This window comes from Equus caballus, chromosome 3, assembly GCF_041296265.1.
Source record: "Equus caballus isolate H_3958 breed thoroughbred chromosome 3, TB-T2T, whole genome shotgun sequence".
Taxonomy (NCBI): Eukaryota; Metazoa; Chordata; class Mammalia; order Perissodactyla; family Equidae; genus Equus; species Equus caballus.
In genome coordinates this window covers 58,022,862-58,043,620 of record NC_091686.1, presented here as the reverse complement: position 1 = coordinate 58,043,620, position 20,759 = coordinate 58,022,862, and the positions used below count along the sequence as shown (strand labels likewise).

The following is a 20,759-nucleotide window of genomic DNA, read 5'->3' as shown; positions in this document are numbered from 1 at the left end:
GTGCCTGGATTTACAGCTCATATCTAAAATGTAACTTAATGTAAATCATGTGCAAATTAGAATATGTAAAAATTATAATTAGTAGCCATCGCTTGCTGGTTGTAGACACAAAGCAACACTGAAAAAAAAAGAATCTCATTTGAGCTTATTATTTTCAGTAGTAAAGACTGTGGATTCCCATTCTGGAGACCTACTTTCCAGTGTCAGTTGTATAAGTTTATTTTGTGGCTTTGGGAAAATGTCTAACTCATCCAGATAACTATCATCTTGCCTTCATCGTGCGGAGATTGGACTGGCTCAGCTGTGAGTGCACTACTTTGCATGAATATCAACTCAGGAAAAATTATCCTTTAAAACAAATAAAATACAAATTTTATTAATTGTAGTATTTCATCAGGAAATGCAATATTTGCAACTATATGTAAGAGTTCTTATTTGTCTGTGACTCAAGAGTTTCTTTTTGAATTAAATTTCAGGAAATACAATAAAGCTCTATCATGATGGAATGTTGAGACTGAATTAAACTCTGTTTCTTAAAACTGGTGTGTTTTGCCTCTCTGCTAGCCTTCCACACCCCTTCATTGAAAATGTAGTTTATCACACAAGGGCTTGAATTGTATTCTTCAAAACAAGATTTTGCCATTGCAAATGGGAAAAAAAACAGCAATGTTTTTAATCTAAAAAATATTATTCCCCAGGCCCCTTGTGTTGGAGCATATGATTTTCATCAGCCACTTTTCTCTTCTTGGCAGTAACCATAGAAGTATTTTATGTTTTATTTAGAAGACAGCCTGTCACACACACGGTGCCACCTGCTGTTTTCCTCCTGTATTCCACAATGAATGATCATTGCTTAAACTGCTTGCCCAGTAATTTCAATCAACTCATTCTTCCATGATAGCCAGACTCAAGGAGTAGAGCCACAAAACATTGATCAACAAGTGATTTCTAAGGATGGAAAACAGTAAGCAGCATTTGGCGATCTCCAAGCCTCATTCCTGAGCCCCACCAAAGAGTCAGAAGGGCCAGATGTAGCCTGTGGATTCCAGAACACGCACCGACATACTTTATCATCTCTAAGATTCCTTCCAGCTTGAAAATATCTTATTTCATTATGGAATATCAGAAACAGAGTTCTTATTGTTGTTATTGTTGGGGTGTTTTTAGATTTAAGTCCTTCATTTTCACAAGAATCCTGTGACATAAACCTCTGGGAATCATTTTATGCTGGAATTCACTTTCATTGGGTACCATCTTGGTGGTTCTGAAAAATTCTATGTGATTTTTGAGAAAATTGGGAGGTAATATTTTGGGACTTCTACGAAGTCTGTTAAGGTTTACAGGCTTAACTAGTCCTAGAAACAGAATATCAAACCGGATTCCCAGTCCCAATTGAATTCAGAGACACAAGTTGACCTAGAACAGATTCAGCTTCCTTAGAAATTGGACCTGGATTTATATAGGGCTATGAACCTCAATGAGCTCATATAGGAAAAATTTTTAAAAAGTCATGTACACAAATATCATAGCTGTAATAAAACTGCAAACAAAAATTCTCTAATAGTAACTATTGGTCCAAATAATAATAGTATTTTCATGGCAATGGAGAATCTTACACAGGTTTAGCAGTATTTAGAGAAACTGGTCATTAACACCAAATTCAAAGTATTATTAAGTGGTTGAGTGCTATAAGTTGAGAGTTAATAATTGGTAACAAATTAAGTTCACACTTACAAAATGCGTCACCATCCCACCCTGCTTGATGCTGCTGTGGTCAAGATATGCTATATAATCCCCAGACCTCATTTCATTTCTCTGTTAGGCACTTAGACTACACTTCCCAGCCTCCCTTGCAGTTGGGGAGCATGGTCACATGACTGAGTTCTGACCAATGGAATGTGGGCAAAAATACAATATACCGCTTAGGGGCCTAACACATAATGTTCTCTTACATGCTCTTTCTTTCCCCATTCACATGGCTTTTGAAGGAGAACTCAGTGGAAGACCTCAGGACTGCAAGGAATGGTGGAGATATTAGATTAAAAAAAAACTGGTTCCACGAGTAACCGCATGGAGTAGAGCTCTGGATCTCCTCTGCCATGCTGTTTGGGACTGTGAAGTGAATAAAGATTGATTTTTATAGTTTTAAGCCAAGGAGATTTGAAACTGTTCTTTAAAGTAGTTAGCTTACCTTGAGCAATACAACTTGTTAGTAGATTTATCATTCTTCTGAAATATCATGCCTATTATTCAGAAAACTATTGTGGATTTTGAAGTCCAGGCTCAGCCAAAGATGGCAAATAGGGTCTACCTCATTAGCCAATTATAGGTTTGATTGTGGAAGGTTGAAGAGTGAACCTTGGCAGAAGTTTGAGGCTGTGTTTAAATTCAGTGGGGAAAAAAGCCTAAAGTAATCAGTGATCTTTTTTTTTTAAGATTGGCACCTGAGCTAACATTGTTGCCAATCTTCTTTTTTTTCTTCTTCTTCTTCTTCTTCTCCCCAAAGCCCCCCAGTACATAGTTGTATATTTTACTTGTAGGTCCTTCTGGTTGTGCTATGTGGGGCACTGCCTCAGCATGGCTTGATGAGCGGTGCCACGTCCATGCCCGCAATCCGAACTGGCAAAACCGTGGGCCGCCGAAGTGGAGTATGAAAACTTAACCACTTGGGAATGGCTGGCGCCATCAGTGATCTTTGTTATGAGCAAAGGAAAGAATAGTGGCATGGATGCCACATGTTTGAAATCTCTAGGTAGAACAGTTAAGCCTTTTGAAGGCATAGGTAACAAAGAATTGTGAGGTAAACCCGGGTTGTGGTCAAAGTTATTCTCTTATAATAACAACATAATCTACAGCTGCAACTGTATAATTATAGACTAAACTCTAAATCCCAGCATAATGTCTGGATCATAAAAGCTATTTGGTAAATTTTTGTTGAATGAATAAGTGAATAAACAAATAGAAACTAAAAGTATTTGCCTGTCAAGAGAAAATTATTTTTAAAAAGTTGTAAAGAAAGATTACACATTCACACATAGGTGTCAACTTTCTGATTATCTTTTGTGCTATCTATTGTTAAGAGGTGAGCTTCATGAGAACAGAGACCTTTGTTTTGGTTGTAGTTTTACCCCCGACCCCTGGAAGAGTACCTGACACATTGGAGGCGCTCAATTAAATATTTGTTGAACCAATCAAAGGCAGTTTATATTAATCTTATTCTGGCTCTGATTTGTTTTCTAGACGTGAAGGCCTTCCTCTGGTGTGCTTATAGTTGACAGTACTTCTGCATTTGACACTACAGGTCTTGTAGGCAGGCTGTTTAATTAGCTATTTATCCATATCAGAGAAAGGTGTTGTTATTAACCCGGAATGGGCCCTAGAGTCAAATTGCAGAGGATACCACTTGTACTTGTTAATGTCTGAAGTTTTCAGTTTTGAAAGCAGGAAGATGAAGGATTTGCGTAACAACATTATGCAAATGTAGAATTAGCCTTTCCTGGAAACTTGTGCTTTTCAATTCAGTAAATGAAGAAATGTGTAAATAAATACAGGCATACATACTGCCAATGAAGGGCTTGGTTGCCCCATCCTATTATTCCATAGTGCCTAAAGCATTCTAAATGCACATTAATCGTGACTTTTTCACACTAAAAAGAGTAAAGAAGGCTCAGTGCTAAAATCACTCATGAAGCTGCCTTCACGGGTGTGCAATCTGTGCAGCTGCCCTGCCCTTGGTTAGTGCTCTTAAAACTCTTAATAATTTTTGTACAAAGGCCCTCCTATTTCCCATTTGCATTGCACCTGCAAATTATGACCACTGACATCTTCTAAAACAGACCTTGCAGAGAAGCAGGGCCTTGCCGGGCACAGAACAGGTGCCCAATAACAAAAATTGGTTTTTTGAGTGAATAAATTGGTGAATTAAAATGTTTCAATACCATATTATAAAATATAAATACTAGTATGTAACACTTAAGCAGAAGAGGTTCTTATTCAAACGAGAAAATGGAGGTGGAAAGAGTGAAGGATGGAAGAAGGACAGTCAGAAGTTCTTTTCTTTCCAAAACCATTAGAGTAAAAAGCTGAGCATAAGTTCACAGACTATGAAGTCCAATAAAAGAAATCTGTACCTGGTCTAAGACTAAATTATTATCTTTTAACTTTTGGTATTGTTTATGGAATATTTGCTACAATACTCAGAAACATTCAGGGATTTATTAGATAATCGATTGAAAACCATTTTCTCTTATCAAATTTAGGCTGGCTCCCTTTAATTTCAGCGAATATTATTTCTCTTGTGTTATGGTACATTATAAATAGCAATACTGTTACTTGAAGTTTTCATTAAAACTTTTCTCTACAACACTCAATGTTTGAAAAAATATCATCTTCTTCCCCTGCCCCAAATGGCAACACATTGGCAGAAAATAAACCTGAAACTCAGGGAGGTTGACGTTAGATCAATAACAAGAATGAGAAGAAACCACAAGCTTTTCCGTCCAATATCAGAAATTTAGATTCACCATGTAGATATGTTGTTTCTAACACAATATTATACATTCTTTTATGCAAATTATAGTTCATACCAAATAGGTTAGAAGTCAGCATAATCATCGTCAAACACTTTTTGCACAGCCATTAAGTATAGCACTGATCTAAGTGTCATGGAATTGCTTAGCTTGAGATGTGGTCTATTTGGTGTTTATTCAGCCACGTTGAGAGACTGATAGTTCTGTAATTGTGGCTTTGCCGCTACAGTCCTGACCATCTATTGAGGTGACTTTGGTAATGGGTTTGGTCATGGTTCAGACTTATTATTTCGGTCTAGCATAGAAACACATTTCCGCAAAAGCAATGGTTGTTCATATGTTTAAACGCTAAGTTTAGGTTGTTTATTTAACTTCTCAGTAGTTTAACTAAGGACAATAATGATGTATCTGATTACTTTTGTTAGATGCTAGTTAATAAATTGCATTCTCTCTAGGGAGATATCATTTCTTTGGGAAAAAATAAAAGATCTTTTCAACTCCTGACTTGGTGGCTAACCTAAGAGAAAGTTCCCAGTCCATTCTGCTGCTACTTCCAGATGTTCTGCTTTCAGAAAGTAGCACTTTCAGATTAAGCTGAAATATTGTCATGCTGGCTGATACTTGCTGCTGATTTTGTTTTTAATGGAAGAAAATTTAACTAAAATGGCATATTGATTTGATTTTGAAACTTTATTTCCTTGGAAGAGATTTATCTCGTTTATTACAAATTAGAAGTTATTTGGCTGGCTGCTACACCTATCAATTTCCTCTCTAATGTTTTAAAAGAATTAATGAAATAAGAAAACTAAGCTTCAAGTTTGTGATACACTTTGATAGAGTCATTACTCCTAGGAGAAAACATAGGCAGTAAGCTCTTTGACATAGATCTTGGTGATGATTTTTTAAATCTGACACCAAAAGAAAAGCAACAGAAGCAAAAATAAGCAAGTGGGGCTAGATCAAACTGAAAAGTTTCTGCACAGCAAAGGAAACCTTCAACAAAATGAAAAGACAACCTACCTAAAGGGAGAAAATATTTGCAAGTCATATATCTAATAAAGTGCTAATATCCAAAATATATAAAGAACTCATGCAACCAAAGAGCGAAAGAACAAACAATTCAATTAATAAGTGGGCAGAAGACCTGAATAGACATTTTCCCAAAGAAGACATACAGATGGCCAAAAGGGACATGAAAACATAATCTACATCACTAATTATCAGGGAAATGCAAATCAAAAACACAGTGAGATATCACCTCACGTCTGTTAGAATGGCTATTATCAAAAAAATTAGAAATAACAAGAGTTGGTGAGGATGTGAAGAAAAGGGAACCTTAATGCCCTGTTTCTACCTGTTGGTAGAAACGTAAGTTGGTGCAGCCACTCTGGAAAACAGTATGGAAGTTCTTCAAAAAATTCAAAATAGAACTACCAAATGACCCAGCAATGCTACTCCTGGGTATTTATCCAAAAAAAATACTAACTCAAAAAGATATGTGCATCCCATGTTCATTGCAGCATTATTTACAATAGCTAAGATATGGAAACAACCTCAGTGTCCATTGATGGATGAATGGATAAAGAAATTACGCTATACATATGTACACACATATAGAATGGAATATTATTCAACCATTAAAAAGAGCAAAATCTTGCCATTTGCGACAGCATGGATGGACCTTGAGGGCGTTATGCTAAGTGAAATGGCAGAGAAAGACAAGTACCATATGATCTCTCTTATATGTGGAATCTAAAAATAAATAAATAAGTAAAAACCCAAGTTCATAGGAAAAAAATAGAGTCATTAAATATAGGTCTTTTATTTGGGGCTTTTCTATTGTAAGAAATAAAAAACTGGCACTTATTTAAAATTTTGAAAATATTAATATTAAAATTTTAATGTTTTATTTAAAAACATGCTTATATCGTTTTCCTCTTATTATCCCTTATTTATTTGTTTATTACATTATCATTTATCTTATAATTCAATATTGCTTAAAAAATGTGAAAGATGCAAAATTTAAATTCTTTAACTTTATTCTAACTTGAATCTGTGTTTATTGCTCTATAAATATATTAAATAATGGCATTTGTTTCTCAAACCTAATATAAGTCATATTTTGTCACTAATTCTATATCAGAAGTAGAACAGAAAAATAAATAGAGCTAAGAATCAGAAAAGAGAGCAATATGGTGTTATATGAGATTTTGGAGAAATTCCACCATGGACTCAACCTTCAGGCACTGACCGTGGGATGATGCAATGACATTTGTTTTATGGGACTAAAGGAAAAATAATAAAATAAGACAATCATTCTTAAATAAACTAGGCCAATATAACTCCTCCCTTTCCTATAATATGTCTCCAAATATATGTTAATGGATAACAAATACTAAGTAAATCCTGTTATGAAACTTTTTTAGGAATCCCACTGACTTTTGATAAATATATTCCTCTCATTTGTTTAGGGTTCAAAAGAAACATATAATGATATTTTCCCATGGGTCAGGATTAGCGAGATTTTATCACGGTGGAGTACATAATTCATTTTTACCAAAGGCCAAAAATCATACACCAGGGAAAGTAACAAAAGATTCAAAAATGCTCCTTTGTTCCCAGGCGGGAACTCTGGATAAAAATTCCCCAGAGTAGCTCAGCTATAGTCAGGAAATCCCCCTTCTTTCATCTAATCTTTAATCACCAAGCTAGAAACATCAGCTTCAGGGCCCAGACCCAGTTGCATCATCAACATTTCCCATGTATGGGCAGAAAGTTCCAGAGGGTGTGTCTGATAACTAAATATTGTTCGAACTTTACAATTCATAGGAAAGTTGGCATATGTGAAACAATTTACTGGTTCTGTCTCTTGATTACCCTGAAATTTCCATCTCATTTTTATTTTACAAATCAAAGTAGGGAATCTTTCCTTCCCTACCAAGCTCAGTGGAGACAACATGAAGATTAAGGATGTGGGGTGGTGAGGGGGTTAAGGAGACAAGGGCGGAGCAGCAAAGGATGTGGAGAGGTGGAGGGTTGTGGTGACCAAATGACGTAACCCGTGTTACGACACTCATCGACACAGTATTTGGCAAAGTATAATCCCTAAATGAAATGTGAGCTTTTATTGAGGTCTTTGCAGAGGTGTTCAGTAAATAGCACCCTTCTCTCCCACCAGGATTCTGAAAAAGTTGAGAAATAAAGAAAAAAGAGAGAGAGAAAAGCAGCTAATAGAGGCATAGTATCTCTCTTTTTACTGATAGAGTCTGGGTTGAGCATGTGGCTTTAGGTTTGGTAGCCAAATGAGCTCGATAATTCTGAAACCCAGATGGATTAGATTTCCCGGGCCAAAGGACCAGGGCAGACAGAGACTCAGAGAAGGAGCAGCAGAATCATGCTCCCCATAAACAGCTCACTCCCTAGAGAAAGATCGATGACGTTCATCATGCATATTCTAGTTTGTTCTTCCTAAATTTACCAATCAGATCTCTACCTCCTCAGGGGTGGATCGAGGAAAAGGTGGAGAAGTGCCAGTCCTGAGTTTAGGAGCAATCTCTCCTCAAGAACACTTGGAGTGGGGAGACATTTTTCCCTTCCAAAACTTATTAAAGGGAGGCAGGGGTTGGGCATAATGGATTTTCTATGACATAACAGGGTTAGGATTTTAGAGGAAAGGCAATGAGTATTTATTAAAGAATTTTTTAATAATGGAGGTAAGAGAAACAGATTTGACTTTTACAAAGATCGTTCTGGAATGGCTAATACCATAGAGGAGAAATGGGGATGGAGTTTGGGGAAGAGAATAGAGATGAAAAGCAGGAGGATCATTTAGGAGGCTCCCGCTGAATCTTAGCTAGAATTGTGAGTCTCAACCAAGATAATTACTAAAGGATTAAGAAAAGTATGCTTATTTGAGCATCCACAAGGCAACTATAGGACAATGGCAATCATCAGAAATCAACTCACACAATTCGTTTTGATTTTTTAACCTGGGTTCTGAGTCTTTTGCTATAAGTATAGATTAATGTCAAAGTGTCACTATTTCTAGGGCCCCTTCAGTTCCATGAATAAAAATAGCTAAAGAGAGAAAAGTGATCCAGTGTATCCCTAAATACTATATAAATGAATGACTAAATCAAATAAAAAGCGATGATGTAGCAAATATTTTAAATCCTTCCTTTGAGGGGTATAGAGCTGACCCCTGAGTTTCCTGTGTTGCCTTTCATCTGATGTGACTCTTAGAGTGACGTTCTTTGCATAGAGCCCTCAGTTTAGTTATTGCCTGAATCATGACGCCAGTCAGCAGACATTGATGGCACCCTCATGCTGGACACACTAAATATAGGCAAATTATTTATTTTTCTTAGAGAAACCATTTAAAATTGTTATTTGTTCATTTGTTAATACATAATTGCTATTTTCATAAAAATATTCTGTTTAAAAATTCAAGCAGTATAAAAAGTATAAAGAAAGCGAAGTTAAATTGCTCAAATTTCACAACCACAAAATAATGAAAATTTGATAATATCATTTCAAATATCTTTGTATCCATATGTACAGTTAGATTTTTTAAGGTAATTTTAGAAAAATAAATAGATTACACTATACATTCAATTTTTAAGCATTAAATTTAATTTTAATTACATTTTAAAAAACTACAATCCTCTGAAATAAAAAGGAATTGTTGAATTATCTACAGCAAAAGGCTCAGATAAATGTTTCTCTACAAGAGAGATTGGTTGGGTCTTTAAATATCTCCCTAAAGCTAATGAAAAATAAATGTTAGTGCACTCCTTTATCTGTTTGCTTATATTTAATTATGTTTCCGCTTTAGATTGTACCTTAGAAGATGAAGAAGTGAATTGGCAAGTTCATGTTTTCTTCTCTTCCTTGCTTGGGCTTATATGACTGGGCTCATAAGATACTTATATGTACCATTTCTTCCTGAATCCCTCATTATTTGTTTTTTAGTCCTTGTAATTGTATAACTTTCCCTAAATTTATCTTGATATTCCTCATTTTGCATCAAATTTTTTGAGTCAAATGCCCAGGGAGTCATCCTAATTTTGAATTCTTTTACCCCCTTGGTACATAGGGAGCTATTTCAATCTTCAGTTTTATTTATTTATTTATTTTTTGCTGAGGAACATTCACCCTGAGCTAACATCTGTGCCAATCTTCCTCTATTTTGTATGTGGGTGGCCACCACAGCATGGCTGCTGACAAGTGGTGTAGGTCCGTGCCCAGGAACTGAATCCAGGCTGCCAAAGCAGAGCATGCTGAACTTAACCACTAGGCCTTGGGGCCAGCCCCTTCAAGCTTCAGTTTTAATTTTTATTTCAGTAATGTTTTCTTCTATGATATTTTTGAAATTTTTCCCCTGTTCCACTTGTTCTGTTCTCTGTGTTATAAACATTGGTTATATATCAGATCACTTTATCTGGTATTCCATACCTATCATCCTCTTTTTTATTTTGTTGTAATATTTTTACGTTTAGCTTTTTTGTCCCTAGCTTTTTTTTCAATTTTTGAGCCCTATCAGCTCAATTTTTTATCTTAAAAGAGCTGTTATGCTTTCATTTTTAAACTATTTAAAATTATTTTTAAATTACTTTAAAATTATCTTTTAAATTATTGAATGATTTGTCTAAGCTCTTCATCTCTCTATGGATTTTTCATCTCTCTCTGAGTCATTTTTGAAGCTTTTGTGTATGGGTCCTAGAATAATAGTTCCTTTCTTTTTATTACTCCTTTTTGATGAGACCAGTTATCTGATGAAGGAAAGTGTGGAGGAGGGCGTGCTGAGAGACACATGCATTTAGAAGTGAGACTTTTCTGCCATTCTTTGACCAAAAGTGGAATTGGGTTGTCTCCCTGACTGTGTGAGTGTGAACCATGGTCTCTGTGTCTCTTTTCTGTCTCCTTGCTTTCACCTGCCATGCAGAGTCATCCACACAGCAGACCCTCAAATTGTTTATGAAATCAACAATTTTTGGAACTGGTAAAACCAAAGAAAACTAGATTTTATATGTTACTCTTAACCCTTAATTTCAAACATACACACACGATCACACAATAGTTGTATAATGGTTCACGGTAAGGTTGGGTGGAAGAAATAGTGGCAGTTGCGGGAGACGTCAACGTATTCCCTCGTTGTATACTTAGAAATGCATGTTTATCCAGATTGCTGCATAGAAGCTTTCTCACCCACTCAGTTTAGGAAAAAACCTTTCATGCTGACTGAAGAGAGAGTGTGACTCGGATACCCAATCCTCCTTTCAGGGCTTGAATTCCAGCCTGTGTAACTTGCAGTTAATGAAGTCACACGTCTGAGGCGAGCATTGCCTAGCAACCACATTGCTCTTAATTCCCAGAGAGCCTAACATTCCCAGTGCCGGCAAGACAAACTAATAACGGTCTGCTTTAGATTCAGTTTTAGTAAGTCTATCAGGAACTTGATTGACATCTTGAAGGAGGTGAGAGGAAGCCAGAGACCCCAAGAGGTAAAGGCTGGGGTTCCCTTTCACTGCTCTGGGGGGAAGTTTCTCCTCCTGAATGGTCAAGTTTCCCCACAGTTGTCATGACAAGCAAAACTCCCTTTAAGAGAAAGGTGTTTGGGGAGGTCACATTCTTCTCTTTAACTTTCTTTTCTCTTATTTCCACAATTACCAATTAAATTTTGGGAACATGCCATTAGAGAAGCAACATACTATGAGATAAAAAGCCCACAGAACGACTGCCTCAGGGAACAGTTATTGACTGCTTTATAAGGAAGAGAAATTTATTTTTGTTTCCTGCTACTAAAAGTAATATATATCAATTGAGGAAATTTTGTTGATACCGGAATGTATAAATAAAATAATATTTACGGGTCATCTCACTCTTTAGAAATAAATACTTGAACATTTCGGTATGTTTCTGCTCAGTCTCTTTCTATGCTTCTGTGTCTTTACATTGACATTACACTGTCTATACAATTTTGGATTCCGCTGGCTCTGTCACCAAACATTATATCGTAAACATATTCATACATTATATATGTTTAGAAAACATAATTTTTAATCACTGAGTAATATTATGAATAAACAGAGATGTCATAATTTATTTGATTCCCCTATTGTTGGATATTTATGTTGCATCTAGTTTTTTTTCACTATTATAAATAATGCTGCAATAAAAACATTGAAGGGCATAAATATTTGTCTGAATTTTTTTTTCCTTAAGGCGGATTTCTGACTCACTGGTTGAAGGAGTATGAATATTTTAAGCCATTCTGGCAAATATTTATTATTCAGATTTGACACACTTTTATTCCAACTTTCTAACTTGTCCTTATGATTTAGCATTTGTTAGTAGAAGGATTTGTGTTATCCTAAAATGTCATTAGACTTCCACATATTTGGCAGTCACTGGTACTATTTAGAGATATGTGTGTCCATGTGCGTGAGTGTGGATGTATGTACATGTGCATGTAATGACTAAACCAATGTTTGTCAAACTGTTTTTCATGAAAAATTAGTTCCATGAGGTGTTAAAGCATGTGCTGAGGGGCAAAAATGGTTTATGTTCAAATAAATGTGGGAAACATTGATCTAAATGCTACTTACACTTGTTCCACTGAACTGTCACCCGTAGCTAACAGCAGCCCCAAATGAGCATCAGTGAATTGTATGGAACTGAAACAGTCAGCTTCTCTGGTTTAGTACCTGCAGACAACTGTGCTGTGGGGCTGGCAATCTGAGATATTGGTCTTTCAGATGGGGAATCTTTTTCAGAGCCTATGGGGAATCAGATGGCAAACAGAAGTTTTGATGTTCTCTGACTCGCGGACAGAGATAGGGGGTGAAGATAAATATGCTTGAAGGCTATAACTCTTTTGGGTCACAGAAGGGAATGTGGCCCACTGAGACTGCCTGGATGAAACCTCAAGGACCTGGGAGCTCATATTGAGATACATAGACTCTCAGTGTGTCCTTTTCAGATATTAACTTTGAAAGAACCATAGTTCCGCCTAAGGTAAAACAGATGTTAATCAGTGGTTTCACAATTACGTTTTCCCACATAGTAGAAGAAATGTTCATCCTAAGCAGACAGGAGAGAAGATCAAGGATGCTGTCTGTTACTTAGAGAAGTTTTTTGTTATTTGGTCATACTTTACTTCTTTTAGGTCCTCTGGAATGATGCAGTTGTATACATTTTGATGTAAGTGTATGTATGTCTCTATTATAGTTCAATGGTTAGAAAAGGTGACTGTTGGCAGCTATCATATTCTTATTTCTTTCCTCGGGGAACCAGTTGGAGACATTGTTCTTGGTTATTTACAAAAATTTTACATTGATGGTGGCTGCCAAGAAATGAAGGGCATCATTATTTATCCAGAAAACCTATTAAATACTTGTGACACGTATTGTTTTATGTTTCCTCAAAGGAAAGGATGACTATTCATTAAGTAATTTAACAAAATAGCCCTTATAAAAACACTATAAAATTAATCAAATCTTTGTTTTAAACAGCAATACTCCTTACTTGTTTATAATACACTTGTATTAGTTATAGAACCTGAAAAACTTTTTCTTATTTTTTTTTTTTTTTTTGCCTTGCCAAATTAGTTTCTAAGAAGTTTAAGCATCAGGAAACAACAAAGAGGTGAATAGAGGAGCCATAAAAAGGAAAACTACAGCAGAGATGAGGAAAAATTCCCAAAGAAAAAATATAGGAAAGGGAATTATGCTCCATATTTTAGAAAGTTCCCTTCACAGGAGTGGTTTGTTTCCCTTTAATTCCCACTCTTTGATGCTAGCTCTACTCTTTGGAGCTCCAAGGAATAGGTCTAATTGTGCTCCCGGTAGCAGTTCTTAAGCTGTTTGAGAAAAGCCATCACTGCTTCAGGAATGTACAGTGTTGTCCATTCACATCACATTCACATATTTCTTCTAATATCATGCTCACATACACACAAAATTAGTCATGCATATTTGTATTTATATGCACTTTTATTTGCATTTATATGTACTAATTTTCATGCTATTAGACAAATGATATCATTTTTAGATAATTATTCTTGGAAATAATTTTTATGCCTTGGCCAAGTCTTCCCTTTTCCCTTTTGGCTCTTCTCAATAGTTAAGAGGGCATAGATATAGTCACGTTTCCACCCATTTCGTGAGTCAAGGAGTAGACATAAGAATTAGGAATAGAAATTTTCGTACAGGCCCTTCTTTCTCTGATGGTCCCCAGAAACCAAACTGTTAACTTTCCTCCCTAGTTGTGGCAGACTTCTTAACTCATGAAGTCCTCTTTTGGAATTTGAAGACTAGCAGGACCCAACACCATTATTGCCTCACTTGGGTTTACCCATTTCTAGAAATGTCTGAATAACCAGCTTAGAGATAAATTGCAAGGCATGCTTCTTTGCAAATCATTCCTGGAGACTCAGGCAATAATTATTGATTATTTTGGGGAAGTCTAGCTGGATCAAATAGGGCTCCACTGTCATCTGAGACATCCACTGCTCCCATTTGGTTGTACTAGACCCACTGAAAATTTTCAGACATCTCTGGATTTCATAAGGCTGCAACTGGGGCTGATTTTTAGGACAGGTAGTTTTAAAAGGAAATTTTAGCTCCTAACAAGTCTTTGAAGCTAAATAATACATGTAAGGCACAGAGATTGTTTTTGAATAATTTACGTAGTAATATTCAAAAGGAAGAAGGTTATTTGCATCAGAAGTAGAGGTCAGTGATAGCTCAAACACCCATGAATTTAAAAATTATTAGGAAATTACTGGGAGAGACACGTTTATATTCTTGGAAATGGAACTTAGAGAATCAATGGGTGTTTGGGTCAATTTTATGTGATTTTTTGGAATTATCACTGTAATCTTATAAGTCACTTTTATGTACAAAAAATTGAGAAGGCTGAATATAACCCCCCACTTGAAAGAAAAGAAAAAGGACACTTATACAAGATTGTAGCAACCTTGTAGCATCAATGGCAACTTCCTTACTAACCCTTGGATATGTGGCTGTTGGTGGTAAGCTAATTCTTCTCACTAGTGGGAGCTGTAAAGGGAGTCCTCAAGATATCTTGGCCCTGTTCTAGAAGTCTAGGAACCATGGGAGAGGCTGTGTTGAAAAGAGGTTAAGACCACAGACCGTGGAGCCAGACTGCTTGGGTTCAATTCCTGGTTCAGTCACTTATTAACTGCATGTCTTTGGGCATCTAACTTAGCCGCACATTTATCTAGAAATAGTCCCTATCTCACAGGGTTTTGTTATGAGAAGTAGGTGAGTTAATATTTGTAAATTACTTAGAGCATTGCCTGTGGTTAAAAAAATGAAATGAGAGAACTATGAGAATCTTTTCTATCTGAAAAAGCCTTGGGTATGATGCCCTAGTGTTTCCACATGCTACCATGGAGACTTTTTCTTTAGTTTTGTGTAGAAGTTCGCAGGTGTGACTTGGTGTTATAACTTAGCTCTCTCTCACCAGGTTATATCCCCTGGGAAAAAGTTATTCTCTGGGCCTCATTATTACGTCTAGGAAGAAACCGACACGGAGGGATTCAATGGGCGGTGCTCAAGATTTCCATTTTCACAGTCACCAAGAGCTAAGGCTTGGCCCAGAGTCACCAGGATATGTGTTTGAAAATTAGAGACTAATTTAATGTCTATTGAATATTTGGTGGTGGGGGAGGCCAGGAGATTTTTATGGTGGAAATACCCAATCTGATTATTTTTTAACTGATTATTTGAATAAAGTAACTAAATCGACTTGGTTACTTGGGGAATATATAGAGAACTAATCTCCGAGAATGAGTTATAAGCAGTCTAATAATAGTGTTGGAAATAGATTTAAGAAATTCTGAAATGAAATCTTGTCTAGAATTTTTTTTGTTTGTTTTAGTTTTTGGTTTTCTTGCTGAGGAAGCTTTGCCTTGAGCTAACATCTGTTGCTAATCCTCTTTTTGTAGGTAAGCCACCACCTCAGCATGGCCTCTAACAGTGTGTGTAGTGGCTGACAAATGGTGTAGGTCCGCACCTGGGATCTGAACCTGGGCTGCTGAAGCGGAGCATACAGAATTTAACCACTAAGCCACTGGGGCTGGCCCTTGAATTTCTTGAGTAGTGATTTCCACTCCAGGGCTTTGGAATTTATAGTTATTTACATGTACAATAAAAATACAAATATAACCTTTCAGAAAGATTTGGATAGAATCTGGGGCAAATGTGTGCTGCAGGTCTGAGGTGTAAGGAAAAGCTATTGGAGATCTTGTACACTTCGCATTTTATACACAAAACATTGCCTTCAAATTACAATGACCCTCCCTCAAAGGTACATGCACTTTGAGGAATATTCCATAGCAGCAGTGATCTAAGCTTCTTTATCACTACTTTGCAAGTAAGGATTTTTTTTTTCCTCAGAAGACCTAAAAAGTCCCACCAGAAATCAAGCATATTTTATCAGCTTTAAAAAATACCACACTCAGGAGAAATTAGTGAGGTTAGAGAGGGGAAAATAAAGAGAGAGAAAGAGAACAAAATAACTTCACTTACAACACAAACAAAACAAACCCAAACAGGTTGAAGCCCAATAAAATTCAATTCATTAGACTTTATTAAGTTGTACTACTCATAGTGACCACACAAGGAATGGGAAATGTAATAATTAAGAAACACACTAACAAGAATTAATAGAATATAGTTCTGACCCTGGAAAAAATATGTTCTGGTGCAGTCAGGGAGGCTGGCATACAAAATTAACTGTGTTTTCTGATACCTACTGTAATAGAGCTTCGTACAGGGGCCAGGAGAGCACAGAGGACCAAGTGGGCTTTACAGGGGAGACAGTTTTTGAGCTAGACCTTACAGGATGAAGTATATCAAGAATAGATGGAAAGAGGCAAGAACGTGCACAAAGGATGGAGACGCAAAGAACACTGGTTATTTGTAAAATGGGGATTGGCTCAGTTTCTAGGGAAGGCAAAGTCTGGGAGGGTAATGAAAGATGTGGCTGGTAATGTAGGATGGGGTTGGTGTATAAATGGCCATGTATTGCCATACCAAGGAATTTGGAACTTACCCTGTAGGCAGTGGGAAGGCCACAGAAGTTTCTCTTCACATAAGGATTTATGGCATAGGAAGAAAACTCCAGCTGCAGAGAGTTAACTGGCATTTTCCCTATATTGTCTCTCAGCCTTAAAAAACACTCGTTGTTTTTCTGTGCTTGTTTCAAGAAATTATTTTTCATATTTAAACTGCCAGAGAGAATGAGAGGATGTTTTTTACAGGCTACATTTTAAAAAGATCATTTAATACATTTGCAAATATTGATTTTGTTTCTCTGCTCAATACTAAGAAAAATGATTTTGGTGGTTTTTAATTTAAAAAGTATGTTAATTAAATGATTTTCAGATACACTCAAAGGAAATTTTATATTTTTTTAACTTTGAAACTTTGCTTTTGTTTCTAGAAGAAAGTACTGTTTATCTACCTTTGCCTAATCTCTTCCAACTCTAGCACAGGAGAGATGATAATTCATCTCCTTCCTATTGACTGTTGTACTAAAACCCTGACACTTCTGCTTGCATCTTTTGGTCTGGTAATCCATGGTCAATAAGAAACCTGCAAACCTCTTTGATGAAGTTCTAAGTTTTGGTTCATTTCACGAGTAAGCAGGTAGGAAGTTAGATGTATGTTTTCATCCTGTCTTCATTTTCACAAGTTATACTTGTGGCAAATCACTGTCCTTTACTGTATTCTAAGTAACTCTTTTTCCACAGCTATGCAATACAGCTCATTGCTATGTATCAGGTCTTTTAATGGTGTGCCTATGTCTCTCATTTGATGATGACCATGTCATCATTTTAGGGCAGTTCCAAAGCAATCTAGAAGCTGGTGATCCTATTAGAAAATATCACCTGAATATCTAGAGTTCATAGAGCAAAGATTTGAAGGAATAATAGTGCCACATGTAGACTGCAGTTAATTATAGACTATCCAAGTATTATATTTAAAGTTCAGCAAATATCTCATGATCTGAATGCGGAATGTGACAAAGCTTTTGATCAACTTTTTCAAGGTATGATTTATATACACAATAAAAGCCACTAATTTTAAGTTCATAGTATAATTCTTGGTGTGGGCACAAGGTTTCATTTTTCTTGGGTGAGTACTTAGGAATGGAATTGCTATGTCATCCAGTAAGTGTTTGTTTAATTTTATAGGAAAATACCAAATTGCTTTCTAAAGTAATTGTACCATTCTAAACTTCCAGAAATGTGTGAGAGTTCCAGTTGTCCCACATCCATTACAAAATTTGCAATCATCAATATTTTTAATGTAGGTCATTCTAATACGTAGTGATATCTTGTTGTGCTTTTAATTTGTATTTCTCTGATAGCAAATAATATTGAGCATATTTTCAGATGCTTATCGGTCATTCATATTTGCTTGCTTTTCAATAGGTTATCTTATTACACATATATACATTTTTTTGGTGATAATGTACTAAATTACATCAATTGGTGTTCCAATGTTAACTTGACCTTACATTTCTGGGATTAACCCATTTAGTCACAATTTTATATTCTTATTATTATAATTTTATTTGCATATGTTTTTAAAAAATATTTTTGTCTCTCATCGTGAGACATAATAATCTGAAGTTTTCTTTTCTTATAGTGGGTTTTTTTGGGTTTTATTATTGTAGTAATACTGGCTTTTGATTTTAGAATAGCCGTTAATCTGTTCCTAGTTTAGATCTACTATTAAGGCGTTTCCCTTCTGGAGTTTCTCCTGAATGTCTATGTGTTCAAGAAGGACTCTACTCTTTGATAGTCAAAACTCAATTTCTCTCTTGTTCAGATCCCAGCTCTTATTTGTCGTGATTTCTGGAGCCTACCCTGCGCATTATGACTTTGTATTCAGCAAGGTGGGGAGCCCCTCAGTGGATTTCTGGAGCTCTGGCTCTGTAATGCCTTCCTCTCTGAAACTGGGTTCCTCAAATTCCGGCAGCCCAGCCTCACTGCCCTCAGATCTCTTTCTTCTTAAGTCAGGGAGATGTCTGTGCTTTCCTTAGGCTCACCCTCCCTGCGCCACGGCCTGGATAGCACCTCGAGGTAGACAGTTGGGAAGATTGTGGGGACCGTTTCATTTGTTTCTCTTTCTCCACAGATCAGCATCTTATGCTACCTGTTGTCTAACATCCGAACACAGTTTCTGAGTGTATTTTGTCCAGTTTTCTAGTTGTTTACTGTGAGGGGTAAGTCCACTTCCCTTTCTTCCATCATGGTCAGAGGCAGAATTCCAGTGCCCTACTTTTGTTCTTGTTTAAAACCAATTGAGTTAAGCACAGTGTCTGATCCTGCCCTCTTTGGATGGAGTGAATGAAACACTGCATGAATGAATAAAGCACTGGGTATTTTTTCTAATTGAGGGGCAACATGTGCCTTCTTATTTGAAAGAAGCCGTAAATAGACATCCATTCATCAGTTGGACAGTCACTGAATCCAAAACTGGTTTGGTCAAATGACAAGGTTAAGAAACTTGACTAAGATCCCTTAAGAACTGACTATTTGTCTACTTAAAGATCTAGATATTATTTAAAAAATGATGAAAGAGTTTTGGGTCCATATATTTTTTAACCTAGTTAGGTTTATTTGAATACCATCCTTTCTACCTTCAGAAATAGTACATGAGTAAAAAACTGAAAGATTCCTAATTTATTTGGATTTATGCAACACACATAAAATTCTATAATTTTAACAGTAGGCCTAAGTTAGGAGTGGAGAGGAGAACTGAGGTTGGTGTGCTCTAAAAATGAAATACTGACATATTATTTTATGGGCTCAGAATATCAAAATTTAAGCAGATACACTCAAATTTTATAAAGATGATACTAATGATCAACATCATGAGGCCATGTATTTTACAATCATGATGAGAGCTTATACTGCTTACCCATACAAATTTGTCCTTCTCCTTCGTGGCTGGTAATAAGCAATTTTAGAAGGATTGCTTGAAGTTAGAGTTTAGCCTGTAACCATGATTATTGTAGCAAGTTGGTCTTTTAGGGAGTCAGACTGTTGACTTTGGCCTCTGATCAACAGAGTACCCCAACCACTATTTATTTTGTGTATTACTGACATTGAGGTATAATAAGAATATAGGTTGCAAATTATTAATATGTTTTTCTCTTTTGCTTTTTTGAATGTAAGACCTTTACCCTGGTTCCCAGGGGTAGACATAGCCTGGGACTACATTAGGAACTGATCACATAGAATACGAAGAGAAACACCTAGTTAATGTTCATCTTCTGACGTATAAAATAAAATTATGCCACATTTTAGCCTTGCAAATCTTACCATAGCCTTGAAAGGTTTTTCAGATTCCCTTTTCCCCTCCTTTAGCATATTTAGGCTAGGTTTGAAGGACTTGATTTGTAATTTTCTCCAATAGTGTAAAGAATTCACTCTTTCCTTTTCTGCTAGGCCTTCTCTAATAGGAGGAAGCATCACACAAAGAAATAGAAAAAAGCTCCCTCCCCACAAGGCTGGTTCAGGAATTCACATGAAGAATGCTGGAAAGAAAAAGAGAATACCAAAACATTTAGAAGAGTGTGTCCCAGTGTCCTTTCAGAGCAGTGGTCAGGGCTAGACTTCGGGGCTCACTAAATTTAGGGGCTCAGTAAAGTAAAGGGCTCTAGACCTAGTACTTGTTTGCATGTCCAGGAGGAGGCTACACACTTAAAGTTGGGCTATACCATTGATCAGATGGATACCTTGAAGTTTACATATCCTGGGCTGAGCCGGGAGGTATTTCAAGGCACAGGCTGGAGTGGACAGCTCCTCCCAGGGCCAGGTGGAGGAGGAGCTATAGACTCAGGAGTTGCAGCCAGCAAGAACTCAAAATGGACTGAGTTGGTAACAGCTAGACGGCTGATGCTCCCTACAAGTGCTCCTACAACCAAAAGATTCAATCATGAATAACCAGCTCTAAACTGTAGCAAAGGAGGCTGGCAGGGCTCACAGTGCCAAGGTCAACAAAGGCCATAGCCTTTTAGAACAGGGAACACATATCTAAGGATCAACATGAAATTATTTCTACCAATGCCTCAGGGGCTGCAATGCCCACAAGGACATCTGTGCCATACACTCTACTCATGCAGCTTCCTTAGAGAAAAAGTTAGAGAGACGAAGAGAATTTTAGAGACACTGAGAATTCATATCAG

The 20,759-nt window shown here is 36.6% G+C and overlaps 1 protein-coding gene across 4 annotated transcripts in view; it reads left to right on the top strand.

Moving 5' to 3' along the window:
* The window catches only part of ARHGAP24 (Rho GTPase activating protein 24), a 719,869-nt gene that overhangs the window by 119,979 nt on the left and 579,131 nt on the right, over nucleotides 1–20,759 (top strand). Inside the window, exon 1 of one of the 4 annotated variants that reach the window (XM_070263499.1) lies at nucleotides 18,704–18,791. The exons of the other annotated variants lie outside the window; for them this stretch is intronic. The gene's annotated coding sequence lies outside the window, so the exon portion shown is untranslated. Of the gene's footprint in view, nucleotides 1–18,703; nucleotides 18,792–20,759 lie in introns of those variants that run through there. 4 annotated transcript variants of the gene reach the window in all.